At 46.0% G+C, this 23807-nt stretch overlaps 1 protein-coding gene across 7 annotated transcripts in view; it reads left to right on the top strand.

The window, feature by feature from the left end:
* PPP6R3 (protein phosphatase 6 regulatory subunit 3) overlaps window positions 1-23807 on the top strand; it is a 119128-nt gene that overhangs the window by 10210 nt on the left and 85111 nt on the right. The window contains exon 3 of one of the 7 annotated variants that reach the window (XM_037517429.2): window positions 5009-5156. The exons of the other annotated variants lie outside the window; for them this stretch is intronic. The gene's annotated coding sequence lies outside the window, so the exon portion shown is untranslated. The remainder of the gene's footprint in view (window positions 1-5008; window positions 5157-23807) is intronic. 7 annotated transcript variants of the gene reach the window in all.

Below are 23807 nucleotides of genomic sequence, written 5' to 3'. Positions count from 1 at the left end.
ATCAGCCTGGTGTGACTGTGGTCAAATGAGCTGTACTAAAACCTCATTTTTTGTTTTCTGAGAAAGCCAATATGTAAAATTGAAATTATTTCTTCAATGTTTGGTAAAATCATCAAGACCTCTTGTTTTCTCTGAGATTTTAAAATTACTGATTTGGTTGCTTCGGTATTTACAGGATCATTAGAATATTTTTGTTGAGTCTCACTTGGTAATTTACATTTTTCTAAAATTCGTTTAATATTGTCTGCTTTTTCAAATATTTTGGCAGAAAATTCTATTTTTCTTATATTTTGAATTTTTGCCTTATTTGTAATTATTTACACATAAGCAGGATGCTTAAATGACTGATGTTCAACTTTTTCATGTATTTATATGTACATTTATATCTAAAGTAGAAATTTCCCTTTTAGTAGCGCGTTAGCTGTGTCCCAGAAATTTTGCTATGTGGAATTTTTATCTTTCAGTTCTGAATATATTCAGATTTTTGTTATGATTTTTTCTTTGACTTAGAAGTTTAGGAAATGCATTAAAAATCTTGATAAGTGTACATTTTTAACAATTGTTATTGATTACAAACATGCAGTCTAGTGTGATTTCCATTCTTTGAAATTTGTTGGGCTGCCCTAATGGTGTCTGCAGTGTGGCAGATTTCTGTATATTTCCCCATGTTTCTAAAAACATGAAGGTAAGGTTTTGGTTTTTTTTCATGTCTGTTAGGGGAAATGCATTAATTGAATTCACAAACTACCATCCTTACCTAGTTTGTGGTGTTAAAATCCCTTTATGATGGGAGAGTTGTCAAATTCCTGAGTTGTCTCAGTTTTTGCTCTGTTCTTTGAATTTAGAATTTTTATATTCCCAGTCATTTGTGTACTTTGTCATTTTGTAGTGAATCTTTTTTTTTTAAAGGATTTTTTTTTTAAATTAAGTATATTTTGTCAGATGTTGGTATAGCTGTGCCAAGTGGCTTTTGATATTTTTTTTGCCCTTTCATTGTCAAGTTTTTTTTTACTTCAATGTTTGAGGGGTGGGTGTGTGTGTGTGTGTGTGTGTGTGTGTGTGTGTGTGTGTTTTAGTATTTATTTATTTATTTATACAAGCACTGGGTACAGTCAGAAGCAAGGTGGGGGGGCGGGTGAGAGAATTTGCCAGAGCGGGGAGCAGAGCAGGCAGAAGGACTGAAGTACACTGCTGAGGGGAGCAGTGGGCTGCAGAAGTCTGCGCGCCATGTGGGACCCTTGCCCGGCGGCCGGGGATCGAACCGGTGCTGCAGAGGCTGCGGGCAGCTTCGCAACCCAGTGCTCAACCGCTGCGCCACTGGGGAGGCCCTGAGGTGTGTTGTTTTGAAAGCAGCACAACACACAGTTGGGTTGCATTGCTGTGATTCACTGCTAAACTGATGATATTCATTCATTTACATTAATTGTGGTTGGTATAGTTGGTTTGTTTTACTATCTTATTTTGTGCTTCCTAACTTGCCTTTTTTTTTATTTTGAAGATTGATTTATTTATACAAGAACTGAGGTACAGGCCAGATGTGCGGGAGGGTGAGAGGATTCACCAGAGACAGAGCGGGGAACAGAACAGGCAGACTGACGAAACACACTGCTGAGGGGAGCGGCGGGCAAGACAGGAGAGGTCTGCCGCGCCATGTGGGACCCTTGCTGGCCAGCCGAGATAGAACCAGCGCTGCAGAGGCTGCGGACAGCTTCCCGGTGCGGTGCTTAACTGCCTGTGCCACCAGGGGAGGCCTTCTTAACTTGACTTTTTCTGTTCTTTTTCGTTTCTTGCCTTACATATTATGGATTTTTTTTTTTTTTTTTTTTTTAATTTTTTTTTTTTTTTTTTTTTTTTATTTATACAAGCACTGGGTACAGTCAGAAGCGTGGGAGGGTGAGAGAATTCACAGAGCCAGAGCGGGGAGCAGAGCAGGCAGAAAGACCGAAGTACACTGCTGAGGGGAGCAGCGGGCGGCAGGAGAGGTCTGTGCACCACGTGGGACCCTCCTCAGGTGGCCAGGGAGCAGCTGGGGATTGAACCGGCGCTGCAGAAGCTGGGGGCAGCTTTGCAATCCAGCGCTCAACCGCTGCGCCACCAGGGAGGCCCATTATGGATTTTTCTTTCCTTCATTACTACCCACCCTCTATACTCACCCGGTAATATAGAGGGTAGACACTGCTTGGTGATCTTAGATGTTTCATTAATTTAAAGCCTGAAGTTAATTACCCTTATAAGTATATTATAAGAACCTTGGAATGCTTTAGTCCTATATGCCTTCCTGACTGACGTGCTGCTATTGTCTAATTTTCATTTTGCTGCTCTAAGTGACCCCGACAGATAAGGGGTCTGTCTGCTCTGTGGACTACTGCTCAGCTGTAACAAAGGTGAGCTTTTGTCGTTTGTGGTAACATGGATGGGGCCTTAGAGGCATTGTGCTAAGTCAGTCAGAGACAGATACGTAATTCCGTTCATAGGGAAGATAAACAAAACAAGTGTACGAGTGCAACAAAAACTCCTAGACTGTGAGACCAGAGTAGTGGTTACCAAAAGGGAAGGGGGAGGCCAGCGGGAAACTGGGTAAAGGGGATCTGTCTTTGGTGGTTGGAAACTATAGCGTAGCGGGGGGCCTGATGTGTCTACAGATGTTGAATCATAACGCTCTATTCCCCAAGCCTGTATGCTTTAAACCAGTCTTACTTCAGTACATTGTTTTTTTAATTCCACAAATTAGGCATAATTATTTTATACTCCTCAGTTTTGCTTCATGCCCAATTCTAAGTTGATGATCGTTTTCCTTTAGCATTTGACAGTGTTTCCCATCTTCTTTCCATCGTTGCTGTTGGGGTTAATGAGAAGTTCCGTGTCAGTGGTTCATTGTCCTGGACTTTGAGGCGCTCTTGCCCTCTAGTGCTTGTCATTTTGGCCATCCAGTAGGTGTGCCTAGGCTTATTTTTAGCTTCTCGCTGTTTTCTTTTGGATTTTTTTGGTTCTGTTGCTACCTCTGAATAGCCAGGTACATGTTTTGGATACGTGTCAGTCGGTGTTCAAGAAACTTTAAAATTACAAGCAGTAGAGGGAGTTCGTTTTGTTTAAGAGCTGGCAAATGTGAATGCGTGCCCTTTAACATGGGCTGCTCCTGTGTCTACCAGAAATTTCTTAGAGATATTCTACGCCTTCGTGCTAGGTAGCTCGTTTTTATATGCAGAAATGGGAGAGATTTCAAGGATAATTGCCTTTTGAAATGGGATCACTGATTGCCTGAAAGCATTGATGTGAACTTTAAACGTGACTCTCGCCAAGTACAGAACACCGAAAACAATCTGGAAAAGGGATGTGGGTCAAAATAGATCACGAGCCAAGTCTATTTTGGGGGAAAGGAAAAGAGTTCAGCATTTTTAATGCATAGCCTGTCCTGAGGGATGCGAGGGACACTTGGTACTTATTTCTTTTTTTTTTTTTTTTTAAAAAGATTTATTTATTTATTTATACAAGCACTGGGTACAGTCGGAAGCGCGGGAGGGTGAGAGAATTCACCAGAGCCAGAGTAGGGAGCAGAACGGGCAGAAGGACCGAAGTACACTGCTGAGGGGAGCAGAGGGCAGCAGGAGAGGTCTGCGCGCCATGTGGGACCCTCACCCGGCAGCCGGGGATCGAACTGGCGCTGCAGAGGCTGCGGGCAGCTTTGCAACCCAGCGCTCAACCGCTGCGCCACCGGGTAGGCCCTTATTTCTTTATATTAAAACATTTTTTCTTTCTTTGACTGAAACTGTGAACGAGACAATGGGAAGAAAGGCATTAGGTAGGTGATGACGCGTGGGCTGGGCTAGAGTGGGCTCTCGCTGGGTGGCGCTGTCGTGAGCTCAGGCCGCGCAGGGTGCTCCTGCTCTCTGCCGCGGCCCCGCTGGGAGGAGGGGGCTTTGGTGCCAGCACTGCCGAGCCCAGCAGCCAGGAGTGAGTAAGCACTCAGCCCTGGCCCAGTAGTTTCCACGGCCAAGGGGTTTGGAATGAATAGCCAGCAAAACTACTGTTTTCCTCAAACTGCAAAAAGTAAAGCTTGGTCATCTTTTCAGGGCAAACTAGGAGAGAGTGAGAAAGGCTTAGAGGCAGCGTGGGGCAGAGGGGGAGCTGGTTTACTCAAATTGTTGTGAGGATTAAAATAAACATTTCTGGCCACGTTAGTGTTTATTCCCCCCAAAATGTAAGAGTCCTTTCCTGCCATTTACCGTGTTTTCGAGCCTGTAGCTTTCCAGGTGGCGGCGTCAGTTCCTGTGGAGCTGCCCTGTGGTGGTGTGACCCTTCGGCCGCCTGCCCATGCCCTCTCACCGCCTTAGCCTTGGGCAGGCGCAGCTTGTGTCTCCTCTTCTTTTGATCGCTCAGCGCCTGTTATTACAGTTGTCCTGTGTGCTTGGTACATTAGAAAAGCTCTTTCCCTCCAGACGGCTGTGCGTGGGAAGCGGCGGCCTGGGGGCGTAGGCCATCTAGCCACACGGCTGGAGGAAGGGTCCGTCTTCACGTCGGGGACAACCAGGCTGCGAACTTGGTTGACTGCTGCCTGGCTGTCTCCCCTTAGGCAAGTTAGTTCACTTTTCTGAGCCCCAGATTCAGAGAGAGACAGAGAGAATAGACAGAGAGAATAGAAAGTGAGACAGAGAGAACAGAAAGTTCCTTCCTTTTCTGTGTCACTGGCTAGTATGAATTTGTGAGGGGGTGTGTAAGTGTGCTGATGTGGAAATCACGACCTTTCATAGAACAGGTGGTGAAGGCCAAGTCCACTTTGCTAATGATTAACAGCTTATCTTGTGACCCCTCCGTGGTTTTACTTTTGAAAACTTGACTAGCAACAGGATGTTGTGAATGTTTCTTTTCTTATTCTATTGCCATTTTTCCTATTGGAGACAAAATTTTAGTTTTAACAACGAATTTATTTGTGATTATCTTTGCATTGGAAAAAAGTAAGACTAAAATAGTTTCTGATTACCTCTCAGTCCTTTTGTACCTTCTGTTACAGTGGATTTGGATTCGACGTCCCGTGTGTGCGCACACGCGTGTATATGTGCTCTTGGGAACTGCACCCCGCTGGGAAGACGGCCTTTTAAAACACCACTGCTTTTCACCATGTTCCACGCAGCACACGGCACCCTACCGCATTCTTCTAGGTTTGATTATTACTAGTTTTTACATTCTTTTTAACTGCTGCGCGGCAAAGGTGTCCTTTAGCGCCACTGCCCTTATCAGTGGGCTTCAGATCTTTTAAATCACAAACAGTGCAGTTTGCTTTCAGTTCTATGTAATAAGCGCTTTGTTCTTTGAAGCTTGTGGAAGCACTGTCGGCCCAGGTCAAACACTAAATCATACATTGGAGTCTTTCGACAAGTGTTAAATTATGGGAGGAAACTTTTCTCAAGAACTTTTTTAGTTATCTCCTTTTCAAATGTGGTATGACTTACGACACTGTTTTTTAGCTATATTATAAATGAACAATGACGTCGCAAATTTTTTATTGTAGAATGTAGCAAAATTTACATTTTAACTATTTTGAAAAATTAATAAAGTGTATTTCAGATACTTTCAGGGTCACAGCTAAATTGAGCCAAAAGTTTGGAGAGTTCCCATACGCTCTTCCATTTGCCCTCAGCCCCTTCTCTCCCCTCCTCGCACCCCCCCATTTCAGTAGACTTCGGCACCAGAGTTGTACATTTCTTAACAACCTGTGAACCTGAGATTTGACACGTCATTATTTATTTATACAAGCACTGGGCACAGAAGTGTGGGAGGGTGAGAGAACTCACCAGAGCCAGAGCGGGGAACAGAACAGGCAGACTGATGAAACACACTGCTGAGGGGAGCAGCGGGTGCGGCAGGAGAGGTCTGTCGTGCCATGTGGGACCCTTGCCGGTGGCCAGGGATCAAACCGGCGCTGCAGAGCCTGCGGGCAGCCTTGCAGCCCAGCGCTCAACCGCTGCGCCACCAGGGGAGGCCCTTGACATGTCATTATTACCCACAGTCCATAGTTTACGTGAAGTTCTGGTCTTGTATATTCGGTGGGTTTTGACAAATGTATAATGATATGTTGCCACTAATGCAGTACCTTGCAGAAGCATTTTACTGCCCTAAAAATTCCTTTCTTCCTCCCATGTAACCTATGACAGCCACTAATTTTTTTGCTCTTTCCATAATTTTGTCTTTTCTACAATGTCATGTAGTTGGAATCACAAATAGAGTTTTCCCACTGACTTCTTTCACCTAGTAACATGCATTTAAGGTTGCTCCATGTCTTGTCATGTTTTGAGAGCCCATTCTTTTTAGCACCAAATAATATACCATTATTTGGATGTGCCCCAGTTTATCCGTTACTTGCTGAAGGGCATCTTGGTTGCCTTCTCATTTTGGCAGTTACGAAAAACTGCTATAAACCTCCATGTGCAGGTTTTTGTGTGAACACACAGTTCATTTGAATAAATACCACTTTACTCATTGGATTGTGGGTAAGCGTATGCTTAGTTTTGTAAGAAACTTTCAAACTGTTTCAAAGTGGATTGCTGTCATTGTCATTGTCACTGCTGTCACTGTGACCAGCAGTGAAGGAGAGGACTTACCGGTCCAGAGCATCAGGGACGTTTGGTTGTCATCGGGATTGTGACTTTGCGTTGATGCGTGGTGCTAGGTTCCCGGTGCCACGATGCTGTGTCTGCCGTGCTCTTACTTGCCACCTGTACAAGTTCTTCGGTGAGATTCAGTCCTGTTAGTTTTTTTTGACCCTTTAAAAATCATGTTCATTTACTTCTTACTTATTTAAGCGTAAGAAGTTTATTAGTTTATTTTGGATTACAGCTCTTTTTCAGATGTGGCTTTTGCAAGTAATTTTTTCCCTTAGAAACTTGTCGATTGCTTTCCCATTTTCTTGACATTGTCTTTACAGAGCAGTGTTTTTAATGAAGTCCAGCTTACCAGTTATTTCTTCTATGAATAATGCCTTTGGTGTTGTAGCTAAAACGTCATTGTCATACTGAAGGTATCTTAGTTTCACAGGTTTCCTGTGAAAATGTGGTAGAGAGAGGACAAGTGAGCTCTCTGGGGCCTCTATTATGATGGCACCTCACCCATTCATGAGGGCTCCAGCCTCAGGACCCAGTTATCTCCCAAAGGCCCCAATTCCCTAACACCTGCAGTTAGGATTTCCACATAGGAATTTTATTTTTTTTTTTTTTTTTTTATATAGAGGCATGCTTTATTTATTTGTTTGCTGGTTTCTTTGTTTGTTTTGTTTATACATGCACTGGGTACAGTCAGAAGCACGGGAGGGCGAGAGAATTCACCAGAGCCAGAGCGGGGAGCAGAGCAGGCAGAAGGACCGAAGTACACTGCTGAGGGGAGCAGCGGGCGGCAGGAGAGGTCTGCGCGCCATGTGGGACCCTCCTCCGGTGGCCGGGGAGCAGCCGGGGATCGAACCGGCGCCGCAGAGGCCGCGCGCAGCTTCGCAACCCAGCGCTCAACCGCTGCGCCACCGGGGAGGCCCCTCCACATAGGAATTTTAAGGGAACAAAACATTTAGTCCATTGCACATGGCCATCTGGGTCTTTTCCTGTGTCACCTTCTAGGAGGTTGTGTGTGTGTGTGTGTGTGTGTGTGTGTGTGTGTGTACACTATATATATAGTTGTATTTTATATTTAGATCTATGATTCAGTTTTGTCAAGAGTGTGTGGTTTGTGTCTAGATTATTTTATTTATTTTTGTATGTCATGTTCAGTTGTTCCAGCACCATTTGCTGAAAAAACTCTGCCCTGTTGTATTGTCTCTGCCCCTTGTCAGAGATCTGTTGACTCTCTATGTGGGCTTATTTCCGGGCTTTCTGTTCTCTTCCACTGTGTGCTTGTCGGTTCTTTCATCAGTACTACATGGTTTTGATAACTATCATTTTATACTAACTGTCAATGTTGAGTAATGTCAGTTCTCCAATTTTTTTTTCTTTTTTCTTTTTTCCAGTGTTGAGTTGGCTGTTTTGGGTCTTTTGTCTTTCCGTATAAACTTTAGAATCAGTTTATCAATACCTACAAAATAACTCACTGGATTCTGATTGGAATTTGATTGAAATTGTTCCTGATCTTAGTGGAAAAACACTGAGTTTCTTACCATTAAGTATGATGTTAGTTGTAAATGGTTTTTTCTAATTTGTTTCTAAAGATTTCTTTCTTTATGCATACAAGAGCTGGGGTGCAGGCCAGTGGTGTGGGAGATAAGAGGAAGGATTCACCAGAAACAGTGGGGAGCAGAGCAAGTGGATCTACTGAAATACACTGCCGAGGGGAGCAGCAGGTGAGACAGGAGAAGTCTGCTGCACCATGTGAGTCATCTTCCTTGCTTGACATTGAAGTCGGATTAAACATGTGCTGCAGTGGCTGTGGATAGATGAGTGCTGAGAATTAACCCCTTTCTGCCACCAGGGAGGCCCAAGTGTAAATGTTCTTTATCACATCAATGAAGTTCTCCTCTGTACTAGTTTGTGGAGATTTTCTATCATGAATGAATATTGGATTTTGTCATGCATTTCCTGTATCTATGGATGCAATAATGTGATTTTTCTTTTGGCCCGATGAGTTACATTAATTGATTTTTGATTGTTAAAACCAGCCCTGCATACCTGAGGTATATATCTCACTTGGTTTATAATTCTTTTTATACATTGTTGAATTCAATTTGCCATACATCATTGAGGATTCTTTGCATTTGTGTTTGCATCATTGATCTCTAGGTTTCTTGTGAGGTCTTTGTGTCTCCTTTTGGTATTAGTGTTGATTTTACAGAATGAATTAGGAGGTGTTCTTTCTGCTTCTGTCTTCTGGAATGAGTTTGGCATAATTTCTTCCTTCAATATTTGGTACCATTCACCAGTACACCCATCTGAGCATGGTGCTATTTTGGAAGTTCATTAATCGTTGATTCAACTCCCTTAGTAGATGTAGACCTGTTCAGATTGTCTGTTTTGTGTGAATTGTGTGACAGATTGTGTCTTTCAAGGAATTGTTCTTTTATCTGGGTTATCGAATTTATAACCATAGAATTGTTCATCATATTCCTTTTATCCTTTAGTGTCCTGGGCATCTGCAGTGGTGTCTCCTCTTTCTTAGCAATTGGGGTCTTTTTTCCTTAGCCTGGAGAAAGGCTTATAAATTGTATTAACCTTTTTAAGAACCAGCTTTGAATTTTCTCATTTTCAATTTCATTGATTTTTTTGCTCTGATTTTTATTATTTCCATTTTCTGCTTACTATGGAATTAGTTTGCCCTTCTTTAGTTTCCTCAGGTGCTGCATTCTGTCTACATTTTCCAGTAAATCTTTCATGTCAGTCATATTAAAAAAAAATTCTCTGTAATTCCAACAGCCTTGCCATATATGAGTCTGATTCTAATGCTTTTGTTCGGTCTCTTCAAATTATTCCTTTAAGTATGTCCCGTAATTTTTTTTTTAAAGATTTATTTATTTATGCATACAAGAGCTGGGGTACAGGCCAGAGGTGTGGGGTGGAGGGGGTGGTAAGAGGATTCACCAGAGACAGTGGTGAGCAGAACAGGCAGATCTCCTGAAATACACTGCTGAGGGGAGCAGCGGGCGATGCAGGAGAGGTCTGCTGCACCATGTGGGTTGTTCCTTTGGCCAGCTGGGGAATTGAAGTAGTGCTGCAGTGACTGGTCATAGCTTGATAGTGCTGTCTTTAGCCCCTGCACCACCAGAGAGGCCCGATTTATTTTATTTATGCATATGAGAGCTGGGGTATAAGCCAGAGGTGGGTGGGTGAGAGGATTCACCAGAGACAGAGTGGGGAACAGAACAGGCAGACTGACTGAAATACACTGCTAAGGGGAGCACTGTGCAAGACAGGAGCAGTCTGCTGCGCCGTGTGGGTCACCTTCCTGGCTGGGGATGGAACTTGTGCTGCAGTGGGTGCCAGTAGTTTCAGTGTTGAGGCTCAACCCCTTGTGCCATCGGGGAGGCCCTCTTTTTTTTTTTTTTAAGGTGCGCAAGATGCACTGGATGAAAATTTCACCTTTAGAACTGTAGTGGAAGTGGGTGGGGGAAGTCTTTCAGGTCCTAGGGTTAGATCTATCTGTTGGTGAGCCTGTATCTTTGGTCTGTGAACTTCACTGGTGCTTTTCACATCCCCAGGAGAGACAGGATGGCTCCAGTGACCTGGAGTGGTTTGCTCCCTGTTCCACCTGTGGAAGGTTAGTGGAGCTGGAGTTTGGTATTTTCCTTCCTCTAGTTACGCTAGGCTCTGATCACACAGTACCAGGGGAGACTTTGGTAAAATAATTTCTACTACTTTCTCAAACTAAAGGCAGAGATTTTTTTTTTTTTTTCCCTGATAGATATTTCCTCTTAGAGATTTTGTAAAGGTTTAGAATTATAATTACTGCACCTCTGACACTTTGTCAGTTTTAGTTCAGGTTTTCCTACCCTGGTTCCCGCATAGGATTTTGCTGGTGGGTTTCTGCTGCAGTAGGCTGTGGTTTTGTCTCTCTCTCTGTCCCTCCAGTTTTGGGGACAGCAGTTTTCCCAATGACCATTCGTTGATGACTCTAAGTGGGGTGGTGACTTCTAAGCCCCTTTACATGTGGGGCCAGATGCAGAAGTTCCATTTCAAGTGTGCAGCTGGGTGGTGTTAAGTAACATTCATGTGGCTCACAACTTCCACCATCGTGCATCTCCATACCCATTAAATCAATTCCTCACCATTCCCGCCTCCCCTGAGCCCCTGGCAACCACCATCTGCTTTCTGTTTCTGTGATTTTGACAGCTCTGAGTACTTCATATAAATGGAGTCATATGATATCTGTCCTTTGGTGGCTGACTCCCAGTGTAAAGTCTTCAAGTTTCATCGTTGTAGCATGTGACAATTTCCTCTTTAAAATTAAATTATGTTCCGGGCCTCCCCGGTGGCGCAGCGGTTGAGTGCTGGGTTGCGAAGCTCCCCGCGGCCTCTGCGGCGCCGGTTCGATCCCCAGCTGCTCCCCGGCCACCGGAGGAGGGTCCCGCGTGGCACGCAGACCTCCCCTGCCGCCCGCTGCTCCCCTCAGCATGTACTTCGGTCCTTCTGCCTGCTCTGCTCCCCGCTCTGGCTCTGGTGAATTCTCTCACCCTCCCGCGCTTCTGACTGTACCCAGTGCTTGTATGAATAAATAAATAAATCTTAAAAAAAATTAAAAATAAATTTTTTTCTGGACTACCTTCCTGTTCTGTGCTTAGGCCCCCGTCCCCCATCCCTTGGGCGATCTCACTTTGATAGCTGATTCCTCGTGTCTGTGCTGCTGGTGCTATTCGTCTGCCCGGGCAGGTCTTCTCTTGGTTCTAGCTGCTTGTCAACATTGGCATTCTTATTCCTTCTGCCTCGGACTCTCAGCTGTCACTGCGGGTGTTAGGGTTACCTGCTGGTGGGCCTGAGCCCCGTTACTACGAAACACTAGTTATTTCCAAACTTTCGGTTCTCTCTCATGCAGTGAGAACCATACAGTTCACATGTGAATTAAAGCAGAGCTCTGTGGTGTCTGTGTTGTAGCAGCGTGGGTCACCGCATCACTGTCACTGCTCTTGTGCTTTGTGGAAATACCCTCTCCCTTTACATGACGTTATTTCTAAATTTCATGAGATTACCTAATTAAAAGGTCCTGTCATTTTTATTAATCTTGTATATTGTCGCAGTCTTCTTTTCAAAGCTGTCGCCCATTGACCCTGCCAGCTGTGTCCCCACATTTCCTTGCCAAAAGGAATTAATTTATTTTTTATTTGCTGATTTACTGGATTTGCTGTTCCTTTGGGAACACCTTATAGGTATTTCATTTTAAAAATCGGGCACATTACATGTGTTTCATGTATTGGTTTGCATTTTGGTTTCTTCAGTGAGCGCTCCGCTCAGAGCTTTTGGCCATTAGGTTGCTGCTGCTTTGGCTCTCCACTAGGCACTATCAAGTGTACAGCTTATCCTCTGGTGATTTCAGTTTTTTTCTCTTCACACTTTGAAAGGAGCTCCTTCTGGGGGCCTTCCTGGTGGCGCAGGGGTTGAGTCTCAGTGACTGTCACCTCTGCAGCTTGAGTTCGATCCCCGGCCAGGGAGCTACCCACATGGCACAGCAGACCTCTGCTGTCTCCGCGCTGCTCCCCTCAGCAGTGGATTTCATTGGGTCTACCCGTTCTGCTCCCCACTCTGTCTCTGGTGAATCCTCTCACCCCCCCGACCCCCGACACACCTCTGGCCTATACCCCAGTTCTTCTACGTAAAAATGGAAGGAAAAAATGGACCTCCTGTATTGATTCCTGCTCTTCATGCCATTGCCCCTCTTTTGATTCACTTATCATCCCTGCACCCCTGTCACTGAGAAATATGCTTACAGGGAGACCCCAAATTAACTTTTATAGCAGTTACTTGCTTTAATATAACAATGGTTAAGTTACTTAATTTCTTAGCTTTGGTGTCTAGGAGAAACGCGATTTACTCACCAGTTTTTCGAGTGCTATGAAGTTCCAGTCACCAAGACGTTTTAAGACCTGCGCCCTGGCGCCCTTGGCCTCTGTCATCTGACCCAGCCATTACTTACAGTCTTTGCACCTCAGATTGTCTGCTTGTAAGAAGCATGTGACCTATTTATTTAAATGAAAATGTATGTAAATGTGTTTGGTAAAGCAAAGTACAGATGCTGAAGTTCTTACACAACTTTTTCTTTGTGGATACATCATTTTCACAACAGCTTTATCAGACATAATTGACATACCAAAAGCACCCTGTTTAGTGCCTGTGAGTATCGTCAGAGTTGTGCAGCTGCAGTCACTCTTTAGAATATTTTCGTTACTTCAAAAGGAGGTCCTCTTGAGTAGCCACTCCCCATTCCTCTCCTGCTGCTGGGTACCCTCCCCTCCCCCACAGTCTGCTTTCTCTTTCTAGTGGTTTGCCTGTCCAGGTCGCGTCTTACCAGTGCAGTCCTGTAATGTGTCACCTTCCGTGACTGGCTTCTGTCCCTTCGTCTGTCTGTGCTGGGGCATCCATTAGTTCTACGAAATTTTTTTTTTTTTTGGCTCATATTCTGCCGTGTGGAGATTCTGCTTTTTACTTGTTCATTTATCAGTTGATAGATAATTGGATATTGCTGCTTTTTGTTTTTTTAAATAATACTTCCGTAAACATTTGGGTACAGAGTTGTCTGTGGACATACGCTTTCATTTCTCTTGGTTATAAGGTAGCCCCGTGTCCAAGAAGCGCCTTTAAGGAAAACTGCCAGGATATCCTCTGGCACCGTACCATCTTACTTTCCTACCTGCAGTGTGTGAAAATTATTTCTCCACAGAAGAACCAACACTTGTTTTGGGGTGTCTTTCTGGAATAAGTGTGAAATGGTATCCCATTGTGATTTTGCATTTCCCAGATGACTCATAACATTGGGTATTTTTAAAAAATGTGCTTGTTGACCATTTGTCTACTTTGGAGATGTCTGTCTGAATTTATTGACCATTTTTAAGTTGGTTTTCTTGTGAGTTTTTTATTTATGATTGTTGACTTGTAAACGTCCTTATATACCTGTCCACAAGTATTTATCAGGTACCTGATTGCAAATTTTTCTCTCGTTCTATAGATTATATTTTTCACTTTTAATGGTGTCCTTGAAGCACAAAAATATTTAATTTGATGAAGCCCAGTTTTTTCCTTGTGTTTTGGTATCAGAACTAAGAAGATTTTGCTAGTCCGGGTTCACAAAGATTTACTACTGTGTTTTCTTTTGTATTTGAGCACATTTTGAAATCTTTTCAAAGTATTTTAAGGTTCATAGCAAAATGGAGGGAAGGCATGGAGAACTTCCACAGGCCCTGCCACACGTGCACAGCCTCTCCCACCCTCAGCTTGCCCACCAGAGCAGAGCTGTCCTCAGACAGTAACTGAGCCTCCTTGGACACCTCGGCGCTGCCCAGAGTCTGTCCTTTCCCTCACGGTTCACCTCTGGAGCGGCGCGCTCTGTCACTTTGGACAGTCATTGTGGGGTCACGCAGAGTATTTTCTATGATCCTAAAAGTTCTTGCTGTTCCACTTTTTAATCTTCTTGCCCCCCTCCCCCCGTCCCTGAAAACTATTGTCTCCATAGGTTTCTTTTGGTTTACATCATTGAATTTTACCTTTTCTAGACTGTTGGGTAGTTAGAATCATATACTGGGTAGCCTTTTCAGATTGGCTTCTTTCACTCAGTAACAGGCATTTGAGGTTCTTCCTTGTTCCCCGAAGGCTCTGTCGTGCATTCCTTTAAGTGCTGAGCAGTCCTCGGTCTGGGCGCAGCACAGCTTATTCATCCACTCCTACCGAAGGCCTTCTCGTTTGCCTCCAAGTTTCGATGAGTATAGATAAGTTCCTGTAAACATCTGTGGGCGGGCTTTATGTGGAATAGCTTTCACCTTCTTTGGATAAATTCCAAGCAACCTGATCGCTAGATTACATGGTAAGAGTATGTTTAATTTGCATGTCTGTGGTGGCAGGATGATGTGGCGTGTCTTTTCAGAGGATCACATCATTTTAATGACTCTATTTCATTGGATGGATAAAAGAACGTGGTACAGATAAAGGTACTTGTGCTTCTCATTGTATATTTAGTCATCCAGTGTTTGTGGACCCACCTGGATTATTTGCCCTGTGGTGTTCTGCCCAGAGTCCTGTGCTCTCTGTATTTAGGTATTTCTCGTTGTTATAAACTCTTTGGACATTGTTATATCTACGACTGTTTACTCAGGATAAATACCTTAGGATAAACTCATACAACTGGAATAATTGGGCCAAAGGATGTGTAAATATTAATACCTTTGATACCTGTGGTGAGAAAAACTGTCTTAGCTTATACTTCTCCCATCAATTTCAGCCAGTTTTATTTATTTTTTACTAGGGGAGAGTTTAAATACACGCATTCATGGGACAGAATGGTACAGGGAACCCCGTTTACTCATCTCCAACAACCCTGTACTCCAGTGGGTCCTGTCCCACTTACCCCCCAGCTCCCGACCTCTCTGTTAAAAAATTTTAAACTATTGAATTGTAATAGACATACAGAAAAATGCACGTCATGAGGGCCTCCCCGGTGGCGCAGCGGTTGAGCGCTGGGTTGCGAAGCTGCGCGCGGCCTCTGCGGCGCCGGTTCGATCCCCGGCTGCTCCCCGGCCACCAGAGGAGGGTCCCACATGGCGCGCAGACCTCTCCTGCCGCCCGCTGCTCCCCTCAGCAGTGTACTTCGGTCCTTCTGCCTGCTCTGCTCCCCACTCTGGCTCTGGTGAATTCTCTCGCCCTCCCGCGCTTCTGACTGTACCCAGTGCATGTATAAACAAAACAAACAAACAAACCAGCAAACAAATAAATAAAGCATGCCTCTATAAAAAAAAATAAAAAAAATAAAAACACTCTCTTATAAGAAAAATGCACGTCATGAATGAATTTTCAGAAGCTGGAGCCAGCGTGGGTGATGGGTGCCCCAGATGCCCCTTTTTTTCCCCCCCTGCGTGGGGCAACCAGGACGCTGCCCTCTGACTGCTCTGACTGGTTTTACTCAGTTTTGGTCCTTAACTCAATAGAACCCTATAGTATGTTCTCTGATGTCTGAGTTCTTCCGCTTGGCAAGATGGTGTGCGGCGGCATCCGCGTCAGGGTGTACGCTGTGTGGGTGTTGATCGTTGTGGGGCTGCATGCAGTGTCATTGTGTGAAGTCATTTATTCTGTTCGTGCTTGGACACTTGGATCGAGTCCCCGGTGGGGCTGTTACAGATTATGCTGTGTGTCTTCCGGGGAACCATTTGTGTGCATTGCTGCCGGGAGTTGCGGGAAGTGAGGCCGCCTGGTTGCAGAGGCGTGCGCATGTTTGCTTTCAGCGCGCTCTGGCCGATGAGCTAGCGTGCCAGGGGGCCCTCCCTCCATCAGTGGGTGGGGGCAGCCTTACCCCGCAGTCTCTTCGGCAGCTCATGTTTTGCTTTTTTTCCTTCATGTCCAGCATCTTTTTTTTTTTTTTTTGAGAGATACCCCCTTTATTTATTTATTTTTTTAAATAGGGGCATGCTTTATTTATTTATTTGTTTGTTTGTTTGTTTGCTTGTTTATACATGCACTGGGTACAGTCAGAAGTGCGGGAGGGTGAGAGAATTCACCAGAGCGAGCGCGGGGAGCAGAGCAGGCAGAAGGACCGAAGTACACTGCTGAGGGGAGCAGCGGGCGGCAGGAGAGGTCTGCGCGCCATGTGGGACCCTCCTCTTGTGGCCGGGGAGCAGCCGGGGATTGAACCGGCGCTGCAGAGGCCGTGGGTAGCTTCGCAACCCAGTGCTCAACCGCTGCGCCACCGGGGAGGCCCCATGTCCAGCATCTTTTCATAAGTTTTTGGTCATTGGGGTTACCTTTTTATGAAGACTGAAGTTACGTCTTTTTGTTCTTTTTTCTGTTGCATTATCTGTTTTCCTATCGCAGTAGCTCGCTGTTGTTGCATAACAAATTATCCCCAAACTCAGTGACTTGTAGCGACCACAGACATCTATCACCTGGCAGTGTCTGTGGTGTTGGAGCTTAGGACCAGCTTGGCTGGGCTGTTCAGGCTCGGATGTGCTCAGCCTTGTGCCGGCTGGACTGGCCTTCTGGGGGCTCCTTCCCAAGCTGGCTCATTCATCCGCCCCGCAAGTTAGTCCTGGCTGCAGGCGGGCAGCCGCAGCTACTCTCCAGGTGGGCCTTTGTCAGGAATGGCTAACTGTTCTGTCATAGTTTGTTTCTTGTGGAAACACGTCAGCATCTAGCTTTCAAAGATAAGACTTTGTTTTAGCCACAAGGCTGTCATCGGAAGTGTCTGATACGTGGTCAGAGTTGAAATACTCAGTTGTCTCTAATACAGCGTGTGTATGTTTTTCCAATTTTGGCAAATCAGGATCCAAATACGTCAGCAATTTAAAGATTGTGTCGGGGCCTCCCCGGTGGCGCAGCGGTTGAGCGCTGGGTTGCGAAGCTACCCACGGCCTCTGCGGCGCCGGTTCGATCCCCGGCTGCTCCCCGGCCACCGGAGGAGGGTCCCACATGGCGGGCAGACCTCTCCTGCCGCCCGCTGCTCCCCTCAGCAGTGTACTTTTTTCTGCCTGCTCTGCTCCCTGCTCTGGCTCTGGTGAATTCTCTCACCCTCCCGCGCTTCTGACTGTACCCAGTGCATGTATAAACCAAAAACAAACAAACAAATAATAAATAAATAAATAAGACATGCCTCTAGAAAATTAAAAAAAATAAATAAATAAATAAAAAAAAAAGAAAATAAAGATTGTGTTGGTCCTTCCCGGGTGCAGCGGTTGAGCACTGGGTTGCGAAGCTGCCCGCGGCCTCTGCAGCGCCGGTTCGATCCCCGGCTGCTCCCCGGCTACCGGTGGAGGGTCCCGCATGGCGCGCAGACCTCTCCTGCCGCCCGCTGCTCCCCTCAGCAGTGTCCTTCGGTCCTTCTGCCTGCTCTGCTCCCCGCTCTGGCTCTGGTGCTTGTATGAATAAATAAATAAATAAATAAATAAATAAATAAATAAATAAATAAATAAATAAATCGTTAAAAAAAAAAAAAAGATTGTGTAGATTTCCCCATTTGTCTCTCTCATCTCTCCCTTGCTGTCGATTTGTGAAGACCTGGGTGGTTTTGTGGTGTCTCCATAGTGTTCTGTGCCCCTCGGTCACTGTGTGCTGGTCCTGTTTCTCTTGGAGGGGTGAGCACGTTGCCCTCTCCCTGGGGTGGCCTCTCGGGCTGCGGTTTGTCTTTGGAGGTTGTGCTCTGTCATATGGGCCCAAACTGCTCCTTTTAAAAGGCTTCCAGCCTAAATCACATTGAAATTCATTCAGCTCACATTAGTTCAAATAGCATTCTGTTTGTTTTGGGATGTGCTTGCGAGCCCTTCACTGTCTGCGTTGGGAGCCCGCTGGAGAGTGCATTCGCTGTGGACCGGCAGTGCTGACCGCCAGCCCGTTATCTGAAGGTGCCACTTCCTCTCCAGTGCTTTAAACTGTCTCGGGGCCCAGCATAGCCAGGTCCAGCTCTCGGTAATTCTGCTGTCCACTCGCTTGTCCTGCCCCCGTGGCTGATGAGTGAAGTTGCAATGACCAATTCCTCGGGATTGGCAACTCGCAGTCTTAACTTCTTTGGCTATCCTGAGATTCCAGTCTCCTCCCCAGTCTAGCAGAAATGTAGCAGTGAAAAATTAGAAACATTAATTATGCATGACTAGAATAACATGAAAGTAGACACATTATTTCTTAAAATTTATGTATGTCTGAGGCTTACATTTAGAAATTGGTTTTCTGAACACCAATTATATTTTAAACTCCTTCAAGTGAGAATTAAAATTTCAGTGTTTTGTTTTGAGTGGATGTATTAAACATGATGTACATTGTTTGCCCACAATCCAGTCAGCAAAAACCTGGGTGCCCGCCCATGCCGAGTGTGGCACTTCTGTTGTTCGGTCACACGCGCTGGGAAAGAGTGCGCGGGAGCGGGTGCCCTGGAGCTGCGCGGGCCGGGCCTCGGCGGCGGCGCACGTCACTCCGTGTGAGAAAAATAGAGAAACAGGTAGAATTCATTTAAATGTATTTTATTTGACTCAAGAGCCCCAAATATTATTTCAAAATGTAATCAGTATAAAAATTAATAAGCCATTCCTACCTCTGTTTTTCATCGTGTGTTTTTGAAATGAAGTGTGCGCTGTCCATTCGCAGCACATCTGCATTCCGACTAGCCGCAGCGGGGCTCAGAAGCCTCGTGGGGGCTCCCAGATCCCCCCGTAGGTCAGAAGCGTGCCACTGCTCACCTGGAGGAGCGGGGTGCTGACTCGGAACCCCAGCAGATGCTAGCGGGGTGGAGGAGGAGAGAGACCGCGAAGGTAGAATTGAGAACGTGTCCATGCATTGAGATCGGGCGGGGGAAGAGGAGCCGGCCACCTTCCAGACTGTCACTGGCAATTCGAGTCACGCCTTTCCGAAACACAGAGCACCGCAGTCGGGGCGAAGAGCTTTGGTCAGGGACGGCGTGTGCCGGACAGCAGCTCCCTTTCGGAGACAGTGACTTGGTCGTGCTTGTGAGACCTCCACGGGGGAGATGTCTGCTCGCTTGCCTGCGTCTTGGAGGTGCAGATGGTTTCATACGTTTGGGGCTCAGTTGTGTTGATAGAGCTATTTTAAAACCGCACCGAAATGGCTTCATTAAACAAAATTTGTGGTTGCTTTTGGGGTTGTTTTCGTCCCTCTGGGCTTTGTTTCATTTGCTGCGGTAGAGAGTGAAGACGGCACATGGGAATTGACATCCCAGCCCATGTTATCAGCTAGGGAGAGTCACCGCTGAGGTAGCCCCTGAAACTTGGGGAACCTCCCACGCAGCAGTTGTAAAGGAGAGGAGGCAGCCTCCCCCGGGCTTCCTGAGGAAACAGCCATGTTGATATCAGAGAAGCCAAGCTAAGAGAATGTTCTAAATAGGAGGCCCGCTGGTCAGCTGTGTGCAGTGCTGCTGAGAGAGAGCAAGGGGAAGAGGACAGGAGAGTTGTGTTTGGATTGAGCCCCACCTGGAGGTCACTGGTGACTTGAAAGAGCAGCCTGAGCTGAAGGGCCCTCGGGTAGAGACGCTGGGGTGGAGGGAATTGAACGGAAAAGGAAATGGTCTCCGGCAAAGGGCTCATTTTCTTTCTTTCTTTTTTTATTAATTTTTTTATTTGTTTACATCATTGTTCATTTTTAAACAATAGTTGCTTCCCCCACCCCCTCGGGTGTAGTCCCCAGAGAGTTTTCTTCACCAGGCCTCATTTTCCTCTAAATAATCCCCCCATGTATTTGAGAAGACCGCCCGGCAGAAAGTGGACAAAGGGTGTAACAGAGCCGGCAGGTGAGTGCTTCTCAAACGCGCCGGCAGTGCTTGTCAGAGGAGGCCAGGGCGGAGGGAGCTGGCGCTGCTCCTGCCGGCGGGTGTGGGCCTGGGCCTGGGCTGGGCATGCTCCTCTCGCCCAAGATGCGCACTCTGGGCCTGGGCATCTGGATCACCGTCGATGCCTCTCGGGAGCGCGGGCTTATTTTTATACCGGTAAGCATTGAAAACTCAGTGGTCTTCCTTGGTGGCCTGGGTTAAATCACCTGCAGTTACAAAGAAAGTCTGTATCAGGTAATTACGTGTTCTCCAAGGAAGGAGAATGTACTTTTTTTTCTTTTAAAGATTTATTTATTTATACAAGCACTGGGCACAGTCAGAAGCGCGGGAGGGTGAGAGGATTCACCAGAGCCAGAGCAGGGAGCATTGCAGGCAGAAGGACCGAAGTCCACTGCTGAGGGGAGCAGCGGGCGGCAGGAGAGGTCTGCGCGCCATGCGGGACCCTCCTCCGGTGGCCGGGGAGCAGCCGGGGATCGAACTGGCGCCGCAGAGGCCACGGGCAGCTTCGCAACCCAGTGCTCAACCGCTGCGCCACTGGGGAGGCCCAGGAGAATGTACTTTTGTCCGATGTTTCTGCTGTGCTATAAATCAAGCTCTTGGAGAGTGGTTTTTCCCTCTTTTGTAACAACTGAGAGAAACATCAGTGGGGCTGGTAGAAGCCAAAGAAGGTGTTTGGGAATGTGCCTTAGAAGAGCCGTGTGTGTCAGGATTGTTGTTGGACACATGTCACGTGAGGTACTAGTCTGTTTTCCCTTTGTCATGGGCCTGTCAGGGTTTTTATACATACACTGTTTTATACGTACACTAGACTGAACACCCCAGGACAGGTGGGTGTGGGGTATCTTACAAGCTCAATGGATGAATTCACCCCCAGATTACTTTGTTGCACTAAAAATAGCACCAAGAGCTATTACCAAGAGCACATCAGGTTGTCCTTGGTTTGGGTCAGAAGCAAGCAGGTGCGAGACCCTGTGTGTAGCAGCAGGAATTCCGTACGGCTATCTGGTGCAGGGAGATGACTTTCTTGGTCACCTTTTAGAGCTGCACCTTTGTGAGCAGTGTGTTTTGCCACCCCATTACCGGTTCTGCTGGCCTTTCTGCAGTTTTGCCTTATTTGGAGAAAACATTGTGCTCACATGTGGATTTAAAGTAGAAACAACAACAAAACCCTGGGGCACACCTAAATAGATGAGTCCGCCTCCTAGCAAGGAAGTAGTCGGCCCTTGAACAGCACAGGTTTGAGCTGTGTGGGTTCACTTAGATGAGGATTTTTAGGTACTTTTGTAAGCAGATGTTTATAGTATTGATACATGTATAGTACAGCAATATAAATGTATTTTCTTTTCCTTGTGATTTTCTCCAGGACCTCTCCTTTTCTCCAGCTTACTGTATTGTAAGAAGGCAGTATGTAATGCGGGCACAGGATATGTTACTTGGTTGCGTAAGTCATCAGTAAGACTTCCAGTCAGTAGCAAGGCTGTTAGCAGTTCAGGTTGGGGGGTTGTTTAAAGTTATACACAGATTTTTTTTTTTTTTAAAGATTTATTTATCAATGCATGCAAGAGCTGGAGTACAGGCCAGAGATGGGGGGGTGGGTGGGCGGTGAGAGGACTCACCATGGACAGAGCGGGGAGCAGAACAGGCAGATCAACCAAAATACACTGCTGAGGGGAGCAGCGGGTGAGACAGGAGAGGTCTGCTGCGCCATGTGGTTTTTCACTGGCCGGCTGGGGATTGAACTTGTGCTGCAGAGGCTGCGGGTTGCTTCATAGTGTGGTGCTTAACCCCTTGCGCCACCAGGGAGGCCTACACGCAGATTTTTGACTGTGCAAGCGATCGGCACTCTGGAACACCCTAATATTCAGAGTTTGCTATTGGTGTTGATGTCAGTATTGGTCTTGGTAGTGGTTCAGATTCTTGCTCTCAGAGTGGAGTCTTGCTCTGTGGCAGCTCCTGCAGTGGGCAGCACGGGTCTCAAGCATTTACGTATTCAAACCAAACTGGAGGGGGAGTTTTCGAAATGTTATAATTGCCAACTAGGAATTAGTTTGGTGTTGAAGACTGGAAGCAAAAATTATTTACATTCAGAGGTTGTGGGTTAGGTTTTCTTCTTGGCTCTGTTTCATCCCTTCTTTAGGAGAGTACCTAGGAACCTACATGAGGGCTTTTGTCCTTTTTCGACTCTTGGGCATCTTGTTTGCCAGCTGAAAATCCTGCTTAGGGTTGCGCTCCCATGAACACAGTCATTCACCTGCGTGGTGCGCGGAATCTCCAGCTTTATTTCACTTATTAGTCACTTGGTTGTCGAGACCCTGCAAGAAGTTGTAGTTTTTGCAATTTGCGCACTTGAATTATGGAGATTTCAGTTTTACATGGGAGTTAAACTTGGTCGTGTGCTGTGGCTGGGCCAGCCCTGTCGTGGGTGGTCTCTGGCAGCCCTGCACCACGCCTCTGCTCGTGGTGGTGACAAGCAGGGCTGGTTCTCTGGGCTTTACGTTGGATGCCGATTTACTGATTTATGACTTGGCTTCATTTTCATAGCAGCTTAGATTGGGTTGGCTTCATGCATGACTACAGTGATCCGAGCGTCCATCAGGGTACATAGCCAGACGATGATGTAACCCGCTCAGGTGCCAAAGTTTTAACTTTAAAGTACTTTACATACGTGGTTGTGCTTTTCAAAGGTGGTAGTATGGATTTACCTTGGGTGCCTCCTACCTTAAACAGTAGTTTTTTGCATTCTTGGTTTAGGGACTTTTGATTAATGGTACAGAAGCCTTGGTAGTCTTGCCATGGCTTGTATTAAAACCATTGGTGTTTCTGAAATTAGCTGAGAATTACCAATACATGGTTTTACTTTTGTTGGAAGGTGCCGCTGAAGACATTAAAATTAGGTTGTTAGGTTGTTTCTCCCAATTATAGGTCCTTGTGGATTCATTTTTGTATAAAAATTTTGTGCATTTTAAAAATTCACAGTATTTAAGACATTGAAGATAAAATGGTGGACAAGATCTCAGAGAGATGAATTACCTTCCCATCTTACTGTCTTCCATTTCTTTAGATTTGGTGTTTGTTTGTTTGTTTGTTTGTTTAAGATTTGTTTATTTAGAGCCTCCCTCATGGTGCAGCGCTGGGGAGAGTTGAGCGCAGCGCTGTGAAGCTGTCTGCAGCCTCTGCAGTGCGGGTTTGATTCCTGGCCGGCCAGGGAGATACCCATATGGCATAGCAGACCTCTCCTGTTGAGCCTGCTGTTCCCCTCAGCAATGTTTCTCGGTCGTCTGCCTGTTCTGTTCCCCCTCTGTCTCTGGTGAATCCTCTCACCCTCCCGCGCCTCTGGCCTGTACCACAGATCTCATAAAAATGAATAAATTTTTTTTTGAAAAGGAAAAAAAGATTTATTTATTTATACAAGAGCTGGGGTACAGGCAGGCCAGAGATGTGGAGGGTGAGAGGATTCACCAGAGACAGAGCGGGGAACAGAAAAGGCAGATTGACTGAAATCTACTGCTGAGGGGAGCAGTGGGTGAGACAGGAGAGGTCTTCTGCGCCATGTGGGTCAGCTCCCTGGCCGGGGATGGAACTCGTGCTGCAGATGCTGCATCTTAACTTCTTGCGCCACCAGGGAGACCCTAGATTGGGTGTTTTGGATCATATTTGCGGGGACACTGCAGTAGTGGGTCATTGAGATAGACGGATGAAATTGATTGAACTGACCTACTTCAGGACTTCCTGATGTTAGCACGAAATAGAACTACTTGCTTTTGTGTGTCCAGCTTTGGCTCCTGTCACCAGTCTGCGACTGAGAGAGTGTCTTCAGTTGTCTGCACTGACGTGTGCTAGAAGGAGAAATGCTTTCTTGCAGGTTGTGTAATAGCTATGACTTCCTC

The sequence above is a fragment of the Talpa occidentalis genome, unplaced genomic scaffold (genome assembly GCF_014898055.3).
Source record: "Talpa occidentalis isolate TD23 unplaced genomic scaffold, MPIMG_talOcc4v2.1 talOcc4.17, whole genome shotgun sequence".
NCBI classification, from domain to species: domain Eukaryota; kingdom Metazoa; phylum Chordata; class Mammalia; order Eulipotyphla; family Talpidae; genus Talpa; species Talpa occidentalis.
This window is presented reverse-complemented; position numbering and strand designations above follow the sequence as displayed.